The following is a 20,695-nucleotide window of genomic DNA, read 5'->3' on the forward strand; positions in this document are numbered from 1 at the left end:
GGCTGGCTTAAAACTGATGGTTTTCAGAATGACAACTTTGGACCTAACCCTCTAGTTTTCAGTTTTTTTTTTGTTTTTGTGTACAGTTCAGTTTAATTTAAAGTTAAATTTTCATTTAACTTTCATAAAATGTAAAGGCGAGTCCTGTATCCATTCTTAATGAAGGGAAATGAGTTGTTAGGAGCTCATTGTACTAAGCCTCGGCATTACGTGGTAGGGTGACCTGTTCCTTTCAACACCACATTATCCTCCCTAGTATCCTACAACTAGGTACTAATTTACAGCTCAGTAGACTGAATTAAACCCAGGTCTTTCTGTATGATAGCTACTAACAACTCGGCCACACCAACTAACTTAAATACAAACTACAAATTACAAATTTCCTACCAAATTCTTCTAATTTTCTCAATGCACTGTTGTAATCGTGTTCATTGATAGTAATGTCAACCAATTCACCAAGTTGGTCTTTCTGGTCTTCATCTACTACTAATATTCGGGCTAAATCTTTAAGCAGCGTTTTATCACAATACATTTTCCATAACTTTTCCAATGCTTCAGAGTCATGTGACACTACACATAATGCTATACACCCAGTTACTACTTTCTCAAATTGTAAATGCATTCCATCAAAATAAATAGTGAGCTGTTCCATTATTTCATGAATTTCTTTGACAATTCTTCTACTTAGTTCTTCCTGTTTTCTCATTGCTTTAAAGAGAAGTTCCAATGCATGTGGTTGCTCACTGTCATGAACTGATGATGAACTTTTGTTCTTAACAAGAGTTACTAATAATTGCACACCTAAATAAAAAATAAATTGTAAATATATTTAAATTGTGTTAGAGCTCATTAAGAATGCATATAATTACCACAACATCAATACAATTTAAAGATGTTCATTACAATGAGTCACATTTGACTAATAAATAAAGGAGAATAATAAATTAGCCCCACAGTAAATCTGGTTCGTCTTGGGCAGACTCAATTGTACAGAGATAAATTCTTTTTTGTTATAATTAAACTGCTTCTTTTCTCTAATAAAATGATCACAAACAAATTTACCATCACTTCTTTCCTGTTCAGTGCTCGATGAAGAAGCACCTGTAAAATAAATAGATATTGATTATTATTATAAATATATGTGAAAGAACAGTAGGTAAACTAACAATAGATTAGCATACTATGGTTTAATAATACCAGTAAAGCCTGGACACAATTTGGCAGCCAAAAACATTCCTACCGCTGATTTTATCCTAGCCCAACTAACTTGGCGGTGCCCAAAATTCATCTGCCTGAACTGGTTTTAAGAGCCATAATGGTCCACCAAAACATGCAAAACAAGTACACAGGACTGGTTTTGGTGTAACAGTACAACTCAATACAAATAAAGAGTAATGACATATCAGATTGTTCCTGTTTCAATTTAATAAAATTACTAATCCCTTTTTGGTTTATCTTGGAAATAATGTTGCAAATAGTGTCCACAAACAAATTAGTCAATTCAACTTTTACCTTCTAACTCCTTTAAAGCGGTTTTGTAATCCTTTAAATCAATTTCGGTTGCCCAGTCTTTTAAAAATTTCTGTCGATTGGCTGGTACTAAAATGTCAGCTAAACCTTTGATTAATTTGTCATTCAGATGAATTCTCAACAATTTTTTTAAAGCTTTTCGATTATTTGTACACAGACAAAAAGACAACGATGCTTTTGGATCCTTGATTCCCAATCCATTAAACTTAAATGAGGACAATATACTTTGTTTAAATTTGTTCTGTTGCTCAACAGCCTCCACACATCCATTAAGCGGACTGAGAATACACTTGGACTTCACTTTAATTTTAAGTTTTACATCTTTTAAAGAAAAAGAACAAAAAGTTTGTTATGATACATATAAAAAAAATATTACAGAAGTGAAGTGAAATATCTAGTAGGACTCCTCTTTTGGGACACCAATATTCAGGGGAAATTCCTAATAAGGAGACAATTTCCCATGAAATTAACAAGGAGAATATTTTAACACTATTCAGAGAACATGCCTATATTTAAATTTCTAGCTGATCTAATTATAAATCACATTTATCCTGTCATGCACTTAGCTCTTATTTCCTCCAGACAAAAATTATGATAAAAACTAACTAAATACCTTTTGTAATAACCCTAATCCTCTCAATAACTTTTACAAAAGATTATTATTATTCTGTGTAAGTTCTGAACTTATTAACAAATTTATATTATTTGCTTTGGTAATTTACAATTGATACTGTACCCAACCAATTAAAAACTTAAGCAACTTATGCATACCTCTATCTAACAATATGTTCTTTGCACGTTGTCCAAGGCGACAGGCAAACCTGGATATTTTGTTTGGTTCATCTGCCAATTTTCCTTTGATTTCAAGTTTAAGGACAACGTCCCAAATATTTTGTTAAGTAAAAACTTTCAGTTCATAGAACGAAATAACATCATTAAACGTATCTGGATCAACTTCTCTTAACGCTTTAAACAGATTTTCTCGATAAGATGACAATTTATTGTGATCAGTACTTATCGCATTATCTTTCATATACTGAATTACAATATCTACAACCTCTTTCAATTCGGTCAGTGTGGCAATCTCGAGAAGAAGCTGCACTTTAGTAGGAGTAATATTACACCTTTGTCTTGTAGTGAATTGAGTAGATCGTTAGCCACATTATCTTTACAGGTAATGTCCCCTAAAGCTAACTGATCAAACAAGACTAACTGCAACCACAGGTATTTGTTACCTTTATAATGTTTACTAAAATCAGCTTTCAAATCAGAGAACTTCTCCTTTCCAGCATCACCTTCTGCCATTTCAGCAAATATAGTACCAGTCTGCAAAAAAAAAAGCGCCATGATTTTCAAGCAAATCGTACCGCACATGAATTGTGTAATTTTTTTTAAAATATATTTTTTATATTATTACTACAACTTGCCTGATCTTAAGTTAAGATTAAGATTTAAGTATTGTTTATTTGTATTTGATACAATTATTAGTTTATTTTGTACTGGTGAAACCAGGCTTAAAGCTCTATTCCAGGCTTTGGTCTTTTTCAGGCTTTGCATCTTTTATTTAATACTTTGAATTAATCTCTATAAATAACAAGTTTGATGCATTGTGAAATAAAAACGAACGAACGGATGTAAAATAATGACACACGTGCATGTCAAAATTTAAGAGCTTGAAAATGGGTAATTTTAAGCAAATTTGTGTAAAAATATGCCTATTTTAATAATTCTGCTACTACACAGTACATGCCTATGAAGCTGCATACAACATCCTTCTACCGCGTCATCTGTGTCACATGACTTCCTCAATCAGTCATGCATGATATACAATATTACAACTGTTAATAATAATAGGAAACACTGGAATAATACAATTCAACCACTAAAATAAAACCAGTTAATAATGGTCAAGTAATCAAATTGCCTCCCAACTATTAAGTACAATTACTAGTCTTCAGTAATGAAACTACAATTGGCAGCTAAATGTAACAGCCTTAAATTACACATTACATTATTGTACTATTTTCAGAACTTTCTTTTCTAACGCAGGCGAAGTTGTGAGTTTTTCCATTAAAATATATTTTTATCTTTTGTTTTTGGCGAGTGAGTTGTTAAGACAGTGGAACTGTATAATATGTAGCCATAACATTGGCAAGGGTTTGAGGCTCACTCACTTTATGGTTCTGGTGGTAGAACAAGTCTTCTCGGATAAGGACTATAAACCATAGGTCTAGCTAATGTTCACTTTAAAGAACCTATTACATCTTTCGAGCAAGTACGGGTTACCCCAGCCACTGACACACACAGCTACCCAGTATAAAGAAATTGGACTAATTTTGTGGTAAGTTTCTATTTCGGAAGTAATTCCCAGGGTGCTAATTTTGGTTGACTACATAAATCATCGTGTCTATGGAGAATGTTGATTGGCCTAAAGTTGTAGAGTGAGCCCTCTGTTGATAAACATGATAAATCAACAATACAGAATTTGTTGATTGACTTAAATGTGTAGAGTGAGCCCTCTGCTACAGGAATACAATAACAACATCGTTATTTCACCAGATTGAATGTATTCAATATACTTTAGGATTTATCATTTACACTGCTGGACATGACAAAACTAAATTGTGTTACTACTAATAAACATTAATTCTCATCTCATCTCATAGCCTATTTCACCCACTGCTGTGTGAAGGCCTCCTCCAGCTGTTTCCATTTAGTTCTGTTCCTTGCCGATCTTTCCCATGTTGCTGTTTCCATGTACGCTCATTATGTCGTCACGCCATTTTTTTTTTGCCGTCCTCTTCTTCTTCTCCCTGTCCTCGGCTGCCATTCATTCAATCTCTTCGTCCATCTGTTGTCGTCTCTTCTGGCTATGTGTCCTGCCCATCTCCATTTCAGTTCTTTGATCTTTACCATGATGTCTTTGACTTTTGTTCTTTTCCGTATCTCACTATGCTTTACTCTGTATTGATAGATTTACCATTTTTCTTTCCATCGCTCTTTGTGTTGTTATCAATTTTTGTTTCATCTCTTTCGTTGTTGCCCATGTCTCTGCCCCATAAACTATAGTTGTTAGAACACATTGATTGTACACCCTGCTTCTTAGTGACATGGGAATGTCTTGGTCGGTCAGGATATGCTTGTGCATCCCGAAGCTTCTCAAACCTGCTTTTACACGTGTTAATATCTCCTCCTCTGTGGTGTTGACCATTTTCAAGGTCTGCCCCAGGTATTTGTATTTGTCAACTTTCTCAATCTGGTGATTGTCTATTGTTATTGTCTCTTGAGTCGAGAAGTTGGTCATAAATTTAGTCTTTCCTTTGTGCATTTGTAGGCCAACCTTTTTACTTTCTTTGTTTAGACGATTGAGCTGTTCTTCCATGTCCTTAACAGTTGTAGTTGTTAAAGCTACATCATCAGCAAATCTGAGGTCTGTTAGCATCTCTCCATTTACGTTGATACCCTTTTCTTCAAGTTCTGCCTTTTTGAAGATATCTTCAACTGCTGCTGTGAAGATCTTTGGAGATATCGTGTCACCCTGCCTCACACCTCTCTTTATTTTGATGGCATTTGAGATGTCTTTATCGATGTGTATTTTGGCGGTTGCATTTGTGTAGATATCTTCCAAGATGGTAATGTATCCTTCTTGTATTCCAATTTTCCTCAGGGCATCAAACATATCTGTGTGTTCTATCGAGTCAAAGGCCTTCTGGTAATATATGAATCCAAGACAGACGTTCAGTTGATATTCATTTGACTTTTCGATTAGTTGGTTTACTGCTTGCAGATGGTCTATAGTTGAATAGCCCCCTCTGAAACCTGCTTGTTCCCTGGGCTGGTTTTGATCCAAGATATGTCTCAATCGGTTTTGGATTACTTTGGTGAATATTTTGTAAACATGTGACAGAAGGCTGATTGGCCGGTAGTTTTTTATGTCTGCTTTGTCCTCCTTTTTGTGGAGTAGTATGACTTTCGCTTCTTTCCAGCTTTGTGGTATTTTCTTGGATTGCAGAATCTGGTTAAAAAGTTTGGTAAGTTGGATTACTGCCTGTCTTTCATTTGTGCTATGGCATGTGTCACTTCCTTCTGTAGTACAGGAGGTAGCTCATCCTTCTCCTTACTATTTGCCTTACACTTTGGTGTATCCGTTTCTGGTTTAGTAGAGCTGTACAGATCCTGGTAAAACTTGGCGCATATCTCTAAAATTTGTGATCTGTCCGATGTTAAGGTCCCATCTTCAAGTCTTAGTTGGCATATTCTAGATTTGTTGCTGTCCTGTTTCCTAGCTGCCTTTGGACCTCTTCCAGATTTAAGGGTTTGTAGTATAATGTCATATTTCCTTTTTCTTGTTCTTTGCCTTCGTTTCTTTCTGACCGTTTTTACCATTTCAGCATATTCAATTTTCTCGGCTCGGGTTTTGATCTCTTTTTTCCTGAGATCCTTTCTCCTCAAGTTAAGCGCCTCAATTGTTTTGTCTTCTTTTGATTTATTGTTTTCACTTTTCTTTGTTGAGGCTAGACTTGCTGCTTCCTCTAACATTACTGTTGTTAGTTTGTCGCATCTTTTATCCAAGTCGATGTCCTCCACTTCTAGACAAGCGAATCTGTTTTTCAGCTTCAGTTGGAATTCATCCTTCCTTTCTTTCAGTTTCATGATGTTGATGCTTTTCTTCTTTTTGTTGTTAATGAATTTGAGCCGTGCAAGTTTGGTGTTTATGCAGATTTTAGCTCTCACCAGTCGATGATCACTTGCGATGCACACCTTCGTAATGACTTCGCAGTTCTTTACGATTCCTCGTTGGCTGCTTAAAATGAAGTCAATCTGATTTCTGGTTGCTCCATTTGGGCTCTCCCACGTCCAATAGCGTGTTTTGTCTTTTTTGAAGTAAGTGTTAGTAATTACTAATTTCTGTTCTTCTGCGAATTCAATGAGCATATCACCTCGTCTGCTCCTCTCTCCGACTCCAAAACTGCCCATGGTTTTTTCTTCTCCTGCTTTACGCTGACCAATTTTGGCATTTAGGTCTCCCATAACTATAGTGTATTTGCCTTTGTTGTCTCTGATGGCTTTATCTATGTCTTCATAAAAGGCTTCCACTTCCGAGTCCTCGTAGTCGGTGGTAGGAGCATAAACTTGGATAACACTCATAGTATCGTCTCTGGCAAGCTGAATAACCATAACTACAACTCGGTTAGAATATGCTTTTATTTCTCTGATGTAGTCCTTAAACTTGGCATGTATCAGAAATCCCATTCCTTTGGCATTTTTGTTGTCTTCTGTTTTGCCGTGATTATATAGCCATGAGCCATCCTCTAATTCTGTTAATCCTGTTCCTCCTCTTTTAGTTTCTGCTAGACCGATGATACTCCAATTGAAGTCCACCAGCTCTTCCATCAGGCTTTCTAATTTGTCGTCCTCTCTAATTGTTCTTACATTATATGTACATAATTGAATTGTAGTCAGTCTTCCGCGTCCCTTCCTCCCTTCGACCTTAGAGCGTCCTTGCGGCTTTAACTTTAAGGCGTCATCATTAGCGTATGCTGTTGAGTGGTCTTTGGAGCTGCTACCAATTCGTTGCCCATTATGGCCATGGGCTTTACGGCCTCTCTTAATTGACTTTTCCATATTGCTGAAGGGTTTTTTGCCTTAAATCGACGCGCTGGCAAGGCGTGTTGTCGATTGGTTTGCGTTCAGGTTTTCCTTCCTGGCCAGCAATGTCAGCTAACTTGACTGTTACCACCATCCGTTGTCTGCAAAGATCATCCGCATGCTGAATATGACACCAAACCGTTGGCAATAATAGAAGCTCGTCCGCTTTGATGTCTACATTGACCTTGCTAATCAATCAATGGTTATTTAACCCATAACTGGATATTTAATACTATTGTGTAAAGTACAGTACTACCATAGGCCTGAAGAGCCTGAAACCTGCCTGACTTGGTTAAACCTACTAGGGACAAGTGTCCCTGCCAGTATAGCTTTCAGACTTGATGACAACTAGACCTTTGGTAATATTTTGCTGATACAGGTTGTATCGGAATACAGCTTGACCGATAGCAGTCCAGATGTTTTGACTGACCTGACACATTAATTAAAGTATATCAAAACAAAAAACATAAAAAATAAAGATGAATAATATCAAACTTTCAATCGTGTCATTTTATAGTTAATATTCACTTTTGCCCAACAAATTTATGATAATAATGATTGTGCTAAATAAAAAAGACAAGGTAAACAGTTAAATTTAAACAATAATTGACTTCCTTGGCTTTAATCTTTAAAGTAATGTAAAACTTTATTACTATTACATTTTAAATCAATGTACCCATTTCTTTTGCTTAATATATTTTAGAAGAGTTACTGTCCGTTTTACCCTACTGTATAACTTATATCTGACAGACTTTTATTAATTACATTTTGTTTTACTGTATTGCAAATGACAATAAAAGGAAATGATGATTTCCACTAATGAATGAATGAATAGGCCTATTTTAATATTTCATTTTTGTGTCACTTTTCTAAACCTAATTCAGTACACAGCATCTAGCTTCAACATTCCATGAAACAAAATTACATTCATATAAATAGGAGTAGGCCCACTCATACATTATATTATGACCCTATCAATGAAATGTCACAGAATGAGAATTAAATCATTCATGGATTGTAAGTAAAATAAATACCATAATTAGACAAATTATAGGTGAGATTGATTATAAAAACAGATCAATTGAGTAATGGAATTAGTGTACATATAACACTAATACCCACTAATTCCAACTTAACTTAAACCTAGTGTCAGAGTGGGCTACGCTACGAGTGGAACCACAAGGTGTCTGATCATTTCGGCCGCCAGACATTTCGGCCGCTGGTTATGGAATTGCCAAATTCATAAAACGGCAAAAAGGAAAAAATATGTACTTTTCATTTCGGCCGCCAGAATTGTAATTATTCTTGAATATGTATGACACGCCATGTGTGTTAAAATGTTAATATTTTACTAAATACTGTATTATATAAGCCGAATCGGCGGTCTTCAATTCCAGAAACAGCAGCGATATTTATGGCGTGCACATTGCCATCACTACAGTGAATATTAATGATATTTTTTTAATAATAAGAGGTGATGCTGAAGTTTTTTTATGTGCCAGTCAAAAACACTTTTATTCGTAAATCGTATGTTTTACATTTATTATATTCATAAAGAAACACATTTTTACAAAGCACACACATCTTCGAGACCTGTAAAATAAAAAATCAATATTCATTTTGACCAAAATATTCAGACGGTAAAATACCGTAATATAACTTTAAATCTACGGCAAAAACAAAATGTATTTAGCCCATTGCACAACTGATCTCTGGTTTAAATGACCATAGTTCTCTGTGGCATTCCATAGACTTGGTAAAGATATTTTTTTCACTGTAATACTGTAGTTATTTCTGGCTATTTCAATTTGGCGCGCCATACCTGGCGGCCGAAATGATCATGCCATATTTTGTCCTTTTTGGAGTTTCATGAATTTGGTCGTTCCATAACCGGCGGCCGAAATGATTGGCGGCCGAAATGCACTGTGACCAACCACAAGACATTCCAGGGCCAAGCTGTACTCGGTGGAGACTTCCCACCGGCTGGAGGTAAATCTGTGCTGAGCTAGGCATCATTTAGCCCCTAAACTATTAATTAGTTATTAGCCTAGGCCTCCTAGCTAGCTAGTACTATCTAGGGCCAGGCCTATAGCCTAGTAGGCTAATTGTTGGGGACATTAATTGTTACAATGTTAAAAGTATACTGCTGTACATACTTAGAAACCTTCCGGAATTTATTGGAAAAGAACAAGTTGAATCAACATGGCGGCGGTCCTGTTTTCCTCGTTTGTTCTCATTACCACCACCACTACCAGGTCAGCGTCGTGGTAGCAAAAGAGCCCTGGAAATGGGAATTCCCCTTTCTGGAATGACGTCATTGAATATCTTGCTTGATGTTGCCCAATCGTATCTTCTGCAGCTGTGACGTTTACCGGGAAGGAAAATATGAATTAATCGTAAAGCAAAATAAGAATTCAATACTTAAATTCCGCTATCGTTTATGTTATTCAAAATCATGTTATCTTTATAAGGTTTTGTTGCCCTTCCTACTAAATGAAATTATTTAATTAAATTTCTTTTTTATTTCGGAAATATCATCCATATTAATAAATAAACAGAAAAAAAAATTGTAAACTCTAAACTTAAGTATTATAGCGTTCCTATTGAACTGAGCTAGTGAGGGCGCTAGGCTGGTTGCCTGGGAGAAGTATCATGGCGGCCTTCATGTATGCAGCGTGGTTGTGCCTTGCCCTTTAGTCAAGTTTGTTAAAGATATTAGTTAGAAATTGTAGATTCGTAAAGGTTTTCTACTGAGCCACAAAACTTCGGTGAGCTTTGGAGTTATAATTATATTATCTTGTTATTGAATGTTAATGTTATTAGTTGAATTTTGTAAGCCTAGCTAATAGCCCTAAATTACAGCCTACGACGGCGTGTTACTGTTGTTTACAGTACTGTGTTTTGCTAGTGCAGAGATTAGGGCCTAGTTGTGACGGGTCCATTTGATTATTGCATGTTGTTTGAATAATAATACTGTATAAGGAAATTGCTATACTTAATGTATATTGTATTGATAAAGGACTTAGAATTATTAATTTGTTGATGTTGCTAAAGCACGGGTGCTGCCCAAATTTTCATTGATTGATGTTTAATTATTTTCTCATTTAGTGAATCCCTCCCTCGAGATACGAAGTGACAGCGATATTGTATGCATGTTAAGAGCAAGATAATCAGGATTAAAGTTATATTTTGTTTCTCTCAACCAAGTTTGTCCTGTTTGTTTGTATCATACTTGCGATTGATTCCGTTGGTGGCGCTCTATAGTTTTAAGAAATTACGAACTCTACAAGTATATAGAATGCTTCTCCATCTACAATACATTTTGGAGTTATGGAGTATAAGCAACAAGGATGTTACCACTATTCAACATACGTTGCATGAAACCATAGGTAGATTTTCGCATGTACTCATTAAAGGAAGGGACTGATTTGATTTGATTTGAATTTATTTGGAAAATCATCATAAAAAATACATACAAAGTGATAACATAAATTACGGACATTACAAATAATACATTTGTAAAAGATTTTCCAGGATAGCCCAAAAAGCTTATCAGCTTATTTCCATTGGGATCCTTTTACAATCTAAAATAAAAAATATAAACATTACAAAGTATAGCATTAAACACATAAATATAACAAAAACAATAATATAAAAAACAAGTTATAAATTAAAGACTATGATTGACTTATATAGTTATTTGGTAGAACAGAAATTTGATTTAACATTTTTCTTAAAATTAAATTTGTTTTCTATTTGTTGAATGGAATGAGGTAGGTTATTCCATGCCTTTATGCCTGTATAATAAAACGTTTTAGATATTTGACTATCAGATTTAGGAACTGAAAAACCATTGACACTACTTCTAGTCATATAATGGTGGTTAGATGAAACTCTTTGAAACTTTTCAGTCAAATAAGGTACTGATTTTCCATTAAAAATCTTATGAACATGATGAAGTTTGAGTTGGCAAATTCTATCCTCTAGACATAATTGACCGATTTGGTTCAGTTCATCTTGTGCACGATTATTTTTATTTAATATAAACCTAGTATAGCAACTTTATTTTGACTGGTTTGGAGTCTTTGTTTAAGTTTTTTAGAAACACCTGAAAACCAGGAGCAACATGCATAGTCAAAGTGACAAGTAATCAGTGCCGAACATAGAATTTTACGAGAAAAGAAATTTAGACATGCAGAATGTCTATACAAAAATTTAAGTCATGAATTAGTCTTACTAAGAACTTTTTGAACCATAGATTCTCCAGACAGGTCTTCATCAAGCAAACAACCAAGATATGAGATCATATTCTTCTTACATATCAACTTATTTTTAAACATAACAGCAAAATCATGAACATTCTTAAGTTTTCTTTTAGTACCAAACAATATTGATTCAGTTTTATCAGGATGTAATGATAGTTTGTTGTTTATAAGCCAGTTGTTACATGATTCCAGGACACCATGTTCAATAAACATTGCACTGGCACTACTACTTCTAGAGACATTAAGTATACGGCGCAAAGCATTATTGTAGCATACATTAAGAGATCTAATAGTCTTCATACAATAGTTACACCAAAGGGTTGCACAATACATATTAATACAGTAAGATCTAAAGAGACAACATTTAACATTGGTAGAGCATTTCATAAATTTGCGATTGAGTGAGTTTAACGAAATTGTAGAAGGGTAAATTATTCATACCCTTTGTTTCAAAATATTTCATAACATAAGTAATATAAAAATGACAATCCATCATTACAATAGATTTTAAGTTCTGTATTTTACAATCATGTTTATGTAAATAATACAGGCCTATTACAAGGTCTTTCTCTCCCAAACTACTATACAGTAAAATGTCCCTCCAGCCAAAACATAACCAAAGATAACTCAGAAATCATTTCATTAATATTATTTGTACTTTCATAAAACATTGTACAGTTGGGTTGTGGTATTATTTCTTCATTCAGTTTTATTTTTGTTCAGTAATTTCTTTAATTTTTATGAAATCAGTTTATACAGAAATAGCACATTTTTTTACTTATTATAATTATTATTTAAAAAGAACAACATAAAATGGCCATCATCCATGTATACTGAAATTTAATTAATTAATTTGAAACGATAAAGATGAGGAAATCTGTGAGAATGAGGAAAAAGTCGCCCCAACCGAGACTCGAACTCGGACAGTCTGCTTGATATGCAGTTGTCCTAACCATTAGACCACTGGGGCTTTCATGGTATTGTTCGAACTCGATTGGATAGTGACTCTTTAACATTCTCGGCGTGGTACAGGGGAACAGCACTAGTCCTCAGTTGTACGCATGCGCACCAGAGATCAAATTGATACGCCTTCATCTTACAGTATATATATATATATATAAATATACAGTATGCCTACAATGAAAGAAGGATAAAAAGAAATAAAATCAGAGAGAGAGAAACGGGTGTGTGAAAAAGAGATTTAAAGGAGGAGAAATTGTAAGAGTTACGAATGCTTAAAGAAAGAAGGAGCATTGAAACTAAAAGAAAGTTTAAAGATTTCAAGGTAAGGACGAGGGACAAGAAGATCTCCTTTAGTAATTTGCCTAGTGTTCATACGGCCGTTGGAAGTTACTTTAGTTAGAAAAGCTTAAGAATTCTAAATAAGTAGGCCTACCGTGGGCTAGAATTTGTTGCCAGAAAGATGTTCAAAATAATTCAGGATCGATTATTTTTTTTCAATTCAATTCAATTCAACTCCTAAATTGATAACTTACTACATCTTTATTGAGTACAAGGGTTAGGATGGCTAAGCATCGTCTTTACTCACTATTTGAGTACAAGGGTTAGGGTGGCTAAGCATTGTCTTTACTCACTATTTGAGTACAAGGGTTAGGGTGGCTAAGCATCGTCTTCAATATTTTTACCCAGAGGGATGTGTTTTTATTATGGCGGCTGAAATGAACTGCAATCAAAATTAGATGTCGAAATAAAAATACTACAGAAAGGACTAATTAATAATAAAAGATAAATATGTATTTATTTCATATATACATTTATATATTACATTCTGAAAATATATTGAATATCAAGGTGCTTCATTTTATTTATATACTATTTTTTAAAAAGTGGAATGTACAAACATGCAAAATACCAGAGAAACCCTTTTCACTGAAAATGCACAGTAACAACCACTGTACTTCATTTACAACCCCCCTGCCCCAATTAACACAAGTATATGCTATTGACTGAAAATGCACAGTAACAACCACTGTACTTCATTTACACCCCCCCCCCCCCCTTCCCCATTTAAAACAAGTATACTGTATGTTGACTGAAAATGCACAGTATCAACCACTGTACTTCATTTACAATCCTCTGCCCCAATTAACACAAGTATATGCTATTGACTGAAAATGCACAGTAACAACCACTGTACTTCATTTACAACCCCCCTGCCCCAATTAACACAAGTATATGCTATTGACTGAAAATGCACAGTAACAACCACTATACTTCATTTACTTTTGGGAAAATTAAAGTTTCACATTATTACAGTATTAAGAAATGACATGCAAGAACCAAACATCATAAATAAATCAAAATTATGCTTTAAAAAAAATCAGGCATTGTCTTGTCAGTATAAAAAATATCTATTCTTCATATACGAGATATATTGAGGTAATGTCAGTTCATTTTTGTTTTTTTTTGGCTGCAATACGCATCCGTAATTTACAATTTATATTTTTAAAATTTTCTCAAGTTAAAAATGAAAATTCTTCCAAGTACCTGTATCATGCAGTTTAATGAATGTCAAATTGAGGGGCACTTTAATAACTACTGTATGGCAGTTAAAAATATTTAAATACACCATTTATACTCTGGAAGTGTTGAGTCATATTCTCCACTATATCATTAGGTAATTCACACCAATGCATATCAAGTTTTTTCAGTTTAGGAGAAATAGCAAGTAATGTGGTAAAGGAAGAATCTGGGATATCACTGAGATAATTTGAACTTATATCAAGATTATCTAATTCCAACACTAGGTTCCTATTGACACATTCCCTCACCATAGCATCTATGATAACACCTGACAGTCTGCAGTTGTACATGTTAAGTGTTTTCAGTTTAGGAATAGTAGCCAGTAATGTGCTAAGTACAGAACCTCTGATGTCACTGAGAGTATTCCCACGGATATCAAGATTATCTAATTCCAACACTAGGTTTCTATTGACGCATTCCATCACCATAGCATCTATGATAACACCTGACAGACTGCAGTAGCTTATGTTAAGTGTGTTCAGTTTGGGAGAAATAGCCAGTAATATGCCAAGTACAGAACCTGTGACATCACTGAGATTATTCTCATGGATAATAAGATCATCTAAGTTCAACACTAGGAGCCAAGTGACACATTCCCTCACCATAGCATCTATGATAACACCTGACAGCTTGCAGTTGTACATGTTAAGTGTTTTAAGTTTGGGAGAAATAGCCAGTAATGTGCCAAGCATAGAACCTGTGATATCATTGAATGTATTCACACTGATATTAAGATTATCTAATTCCAACACTAGGTTCCTATTGACACATTCCCTCACCATAGCATCTATGATAGCACCTGACAGACTGCACCAGCTCATGTTAAGTGTTTTCAGTTTAGGCGAAATAGCCAGTAATGTGCTAAGTACAGAACCTGTGATGTCACTGATAATATTCCCATGGATACAAAGATTATTTAATTCCAACAACACTAGGTTCCTATTGACACATTCTTTCACCATAGCATCTATGATAACACCTGACAGACTGCAGTAGCTTATGTAAAGTGTGTTCAGTTTAGGAGAAATAGCCAGTAATGTGCTAAGTACAGAACCTGTGATATCACAGAGATTATTATCATGGATATCAAGATTATCTAATTCCAACACTAGGTTCTTATTGACACATTCCCTCATCATATCATCTATGATAACACCTGACAGACTGCAGTGGTGCATGTTAAGTGTTTTAAGTTTGGGAAAAATAGCCAGTAATATGCCAAGTAAAGAACCTGTGACATCACTGAGATCATTCTCATGGATATTAAGATTATCTAAGTCCAACACTAGGAGCCAACTGACACATTCCCTCACCATAGCATCTATGATAACACCTGACAGCCTACAGCTGTTCATGTCAAGTGTTTTCAGTTTAGGAGTAGTAGCCAGTAATGTGCCAAGTACAGAACCTGTGATGTCACTGAGAGTATTCCCACGGATATCAAGATTCTCTAATTCCAACACTAGGTTCCTACTGACACATTCCCTCACCATAGCATCTATGATAAGACCTGATAGACTGCACCAGCTTATGTTAAGTGTTTTCAGTTTAGGAGAAATAGCCAGTAATGTGCCAAGTATAGAACCTTTGATATCACAGAAATTATTATTATGGATATCAAGGTTCTCTAATTCCAACACTACTCCTTTCTTTGATAGTGCATCAACAGTATCATTCATACTTACACCTGTTAAATTACGTAGTTGAAGCATTTTGAGTCGTGGTGCATTAATCAACAAATGAATTAAAAATGATGTAGACAAATGTGTATCACTTGCATATAGCCCGCCTTGAAAAGCTTTTATAGTGTATTTAAAAGTGTATTTACTACATTCGGTAAACAGACCTTTCACCAAATCTTCAGTACATGATTTACTGATTCTAAATAACACACACTCTTCATCTTTTACAGCAATCAAAACATGAGCTAGCATTCTACCAATGTCTTCTGATGATTCCTGTCGAATCCATTCCCATCTTTTACTGTCTTTCCATTTTCTATCTTCCTGATTCAGACTACTTATCATCTTTATGATACCCTGATCTGTTTTTAAACTCTTACCACGTCTCAAGTAAGTGCAAAATCGTCTTACAGAGTTACATATCTCATCTATAGCATGTTCATCTCTCATTGTATCTTGACTTGGTAGCTGTTGATGTGAAGTTGAGGGCTCACTATCATCAAAACCTGTAAAAGGAATTAATTTTATATTATTAAGACATGGTGGAACCAGACAATGGGTGTGCAGCAATTTAATATATATTTACCACATTCATGTCAACTTTTACACTATTAACATTTTCTTTATTGCTTAAAATATAGACAGCATAAATTAATATAAGACAATTTTGAAATAATGTAAAAAAAACAAAAACTGTAAAATGTGCACAACTATTATAGGTTTAAAAAATACACACTTATTAAAGTGTATTTTTAGATGTATAGAATTTATAATTATATTCTGTAGTTAAATGTTATTTTATTAATAAAAAGCAAAATATGAATAAAAACATTTCATTTTCCATAACCGGTATTTCTAAACAATAAATAATAATAACAACAATAAATGTTAATTTTTTTTTTTTTTTATGTACCTTGAATTAGTTCCATTTCTTTTGGTGAATTCTCAGAATCTGTTTGAACAGAACATTTTTTCTGTACAAACATTTCTCTTACATAGTCTCTTAATGTTGTCTCTATCAAAGAAATCAAATTATTAGGTATCATATAAAAACAATATTTTAAAAATTATTGTTTGTTCTTCTCTAAAATTGTAACAGTTCCTGTAGATTGTTCATCACTTAGTGGCGACCCGCATATTAAATTGAACATTATTATTATTATTATGTTAAATTCTATGTATTAAGGTAAAACAGTGTAAGTTTATTTGCAATTGTGTTTAGAATTTCTTGTTTAATAACTTAATGTGAATATCCTTAGTTTTAGAAACTCTCAGATACTAACTCCTAGCATACATGAAGCTTGTGATAAAGAAATAATAATCTTGGATACATACATATACATACAGACATTTAAAATAAAATACAGGATTTATTGTCTGTCTTACTCTTTTTATATTTTCTTGGTTCCTTTACTTTAACTTGATCTTCTGACTCAACTAATAAAACAAGAGAAAATGCTAAAAATATATATTAACCCTATAATTAATAGATAATTTATAAAATGTAAAATACTATAGATATTTAGGTTTAGTTAACTTAGTAATTAATAAAATGAATGCATAATAATATAATAATAAAAACAAACTGTCATGAAAAGATAATAATAATTATTCTTATTATTGAACAAAACAAACATGAAATACATACATTTTGTTAGAACTTGTTCAGGTTCTCCAAGCTTCAAGATACCTATGCTCTTGATAAATGGTTGCATCTTTCCTTCACTAATGATCTGTCTGATTTCAAGATCATTTATCAAAGCCCATTTATCTTCATAAGATGTTGGTGCCTCATTAACAAGATCACTGATGGATTCCACATTTTTTGTGGTCAGCTTATTTCCAAATTCTACCAACATGCATCTGTGACGACTGAATTTTGAAACGGAAATTTCCTCGACATTTGGGAATGTTACAATTTCCTTTTGAATTTTTCTTACTAATTCAAATTCTCCTGTTACATTGATGGTGTCGAAAAACAATGTGAAATCTTTGCTTGTCAGATGATTAGATTCAATTAAGAATTCTAGCAGGTCTGTTGTGCTAGATGCTTTGTCTAGCAAATGAGGGAGCAGAAGGTCTTTGAACAAGGTTTTCAGCAAATTAAGTGAATCCCTCTTATCATACCAGTGGCAAAATTCTTCTTTAATGTATGTAAAGTTTAAATGATGAATTCCTAGTAAGATTGAAAACAAAATTAGTTGTAGTGAAAATTGTTTTACTGTATTTCATATTTATTTGGACTGGTCCTTTGCAAATATAATAATACCTGCAACAACAAACTATGCTATATTTTTTGGAAAAAAACATACTGTACTGTAATGAGAATTACTTGCAAATTTGTTTTCAATTTACTTATAGTATAAAGTACATTAATGATGATTAATGCTGAAACACTATCATCGTATTTTGTTTGTTGATTTTCTCAAACCAACCCACGGCCCTTCAAAAATGCAAATAGTGGCCCATGGAACTTCGATCTAATAATATATGATGTTCAAATTAAATTATAATTATAACTTACCTTCATTCCAAACAGGTACTTTTTCATGTTCCATTTCTTTTGGTTGTTTCTGCTGATATTCTGTTTCTGCAATCTGTTTCAATTGGTCAAGCATTTGTTGAAACGTTTGAAGGTGCTCCTCTGGTAGACCTATTAATCAAATCAGAAGAAGAACACATAGATATATTTATTTGGATGTAATTTATAAGAGTATATATATATAGCTTCACTTAAAATGTGTCCCTAAATTTCATAACACTTTGAATGTTGTATTTACTTTCTATATGTATTATATTCAAAGTAAATAAAACATTCCAAAAAAACATGAATGTCAACATTTGTAAATTAAATAGAAATACAGATAAATGTTATAGAAAATGGTTTTAATTGAACTTATATACAATACAGAAAGAAATTACTGCTTCGTATCTATGCGTAACCTTTCGTAGCCTACGCGTAGGTAGATCGTAGGTCATTGTTCTCTGAACGTAGCCTACGAAGTATTGTTTGTAGCCTACGATGTATTGTTATGATAATTATCTATGCGTGGACCGTAGGGTGGTTCGTAGGGTTAGTAAACATCATTGTCATCGCCTTTAGAAGCATGGACAATGCAAACAATGTATTGTTCGCTAATTAAAATCCTATTTAAAGCTAGAAGACGTCAATTTTTGTAGCCGCTCTACGCATCGGTTATCCTAATTTGGCCGGACATCCGCCGACGTGACGACATCGGGCCCGTGGGCCTTCAGCTCACGCAGAGAGAGTTTCGGCGGCCTACACTATAAATGATTTAATCCTACCTTGGGTTAGCGAATTATAAAACAACGACACCTAGGCTAGGACACTAACAAAATATATGCAAAATAAATATATATTCCATGTTAAGATTTAACATAGGCCTTTTAAATAATTATTACGACATGTGTAAAGAAAAGGCCCGACTAGAATTTGGAGGGGAAAACACATGTGAATCGTGGGAACAGTTTGGAGCAGCTGAGAGAGTATTATATTACGTTTCATGTCATGTGACACAAAATCCAGGTACACGATCTTAATTACTGTTTTGTAGCGAGTGAGAGCTTGCGGTAAAACTGAGAGTATCGCGTTTCATGCCATGTAACCAAAAAACTAGGTCTGTATTAATTACTGTCTTCTGTCGGCAGTCTTTTTGAGCGACCTACTTAACGTTCTGATACTATATTTAGAATGAATTTTTTACGATCTTTTTTGTTGGCATCGTTTCTGCATAGACTGGACATTCGCTATATTATTTTTATTAGTTGGCCTAGTTCATTGTGTTGGAACGTGTCTATGTTTACATCGTGGGAAATATATATTTATATTCGCCGTTGAGTAGGTAAACACACACGAAGGAAACGATTAGAGTTAAAAAATATTATATATTTCTTAGTAATTTACAAGTTGGTCTTCCGCCAGTTAAAATTAATTCATTAATTTTCATACCTTGTTACTTCACGAAGAACATTGTAGGGTTGTTTATTAAGGTTACGAACTCCCTATAAAGTTCAAGACGCAGCTCATTGAAAGTTGTTTATTGAGGTTACAAAGACAAACAATGGAACCTAGGAAGCCAACAATATAGCCTACATTCTATCTACGAAGCTACTTCGTAGGAAAAGTTGCAGTATTTTCTTTCTGTACTTTAGGCATATGTTGAATCTGCTAAATGAATAAAACATACCTTTAAGGTGGCTTGAACTCCTAAACTGTTTTGAAGGTCTACCTTCATCTATCAAAAATAAAGTTATATATTATTCATTCAATGAATAGAAAAATTAGGAACATATATATATATTAATGATAAAACATTTTCTTTGTATGATAAACAATGGTTATTTATCTGAGGCCAATAGGTTAATAGATTATAAAAAATATGTTGATTTTGTTTTAAAATCTAAATATGATATAACAATTATATGCAGAGAAGATTTAAATTACAGAGCCTAAAACGGTATAAAGATCTACATTCAGTATTAATCCTAATTTGTAGTGCAAAGCCTAATCCCACACAGTCCTAATACAGGGGGAGATTTTTATTAAGGAAAATTATACTGTAATTCCTCCTCAATAATACGTTAGAAAACAAAGAAAATACCTCACCCACCCAAACCCATTATTAAAACATAGCTAATACAGCAACTTTCATACATTTTGGTAGTGATTAATATATGTGCCTAATTTGCTACAATTCTGAAAATTAATCAAGATACATTTTATTCCATTTTATTATTAATTTTAATTTCAATATTGGAACTTTGTTGAGCTGAAATAAATGGACCACTCTCACATAAGAAAATGAAAATGTAAAAAATACCTGGATCTGGACCTAATGACCTCTTATCTTGTTTTGATATTCTAACTTCATCTGTAAAAATATATTTATATCTTAACAAAATATAAATTATTAGCAACTAGTAACTAGTAATTTAATCAAATAAAATAACAATAACAATTTGATGTTTTGTTTGTCTCCTCCAACGTGACGTGTTAGATTGTTA

General features: G+C 33.7%; 1 long non-coding RNA gene across 1 annotated transcript; it reads right to left on the reverse strand.

Moving 5' to 3' along the window:
- Positions 1 to 1,064: 1,064 nt before the first annotated feature.
- Positions 1,065 to 2,386, reverse strand: LOC144849230 (uncharacterized). Its single transcript, XR_013613960.1, has 3 exons — positions 2,302 to 2,386; positions 1,513 to 1,851; positions 1,065 to 1,101 (listed from the first exon to the last, which is right to left on the reverse strand). It is a non-coding gene; the product is annotated as an uncharacterized LOC144849230 (long non-coding RNA).
- Between the last annotated feature and the right edge of the window lie 18,309 nt (positions 2,387 to 20,695).

Source organism: Antedon bifida, chromosome 7 (assembly GCF_963402885.1).
Source record: "Antedon bifida chromosome 7, ecAntBifi1.1, whole genome shotgun sequence".
In the NCBI taxonomy this organism is placed as follows: Eukaryota; Metazoa; Echinodermata; class Crinoidea; order Comatulida; family Antedonidae; genus Antedon; species Antedon bifida.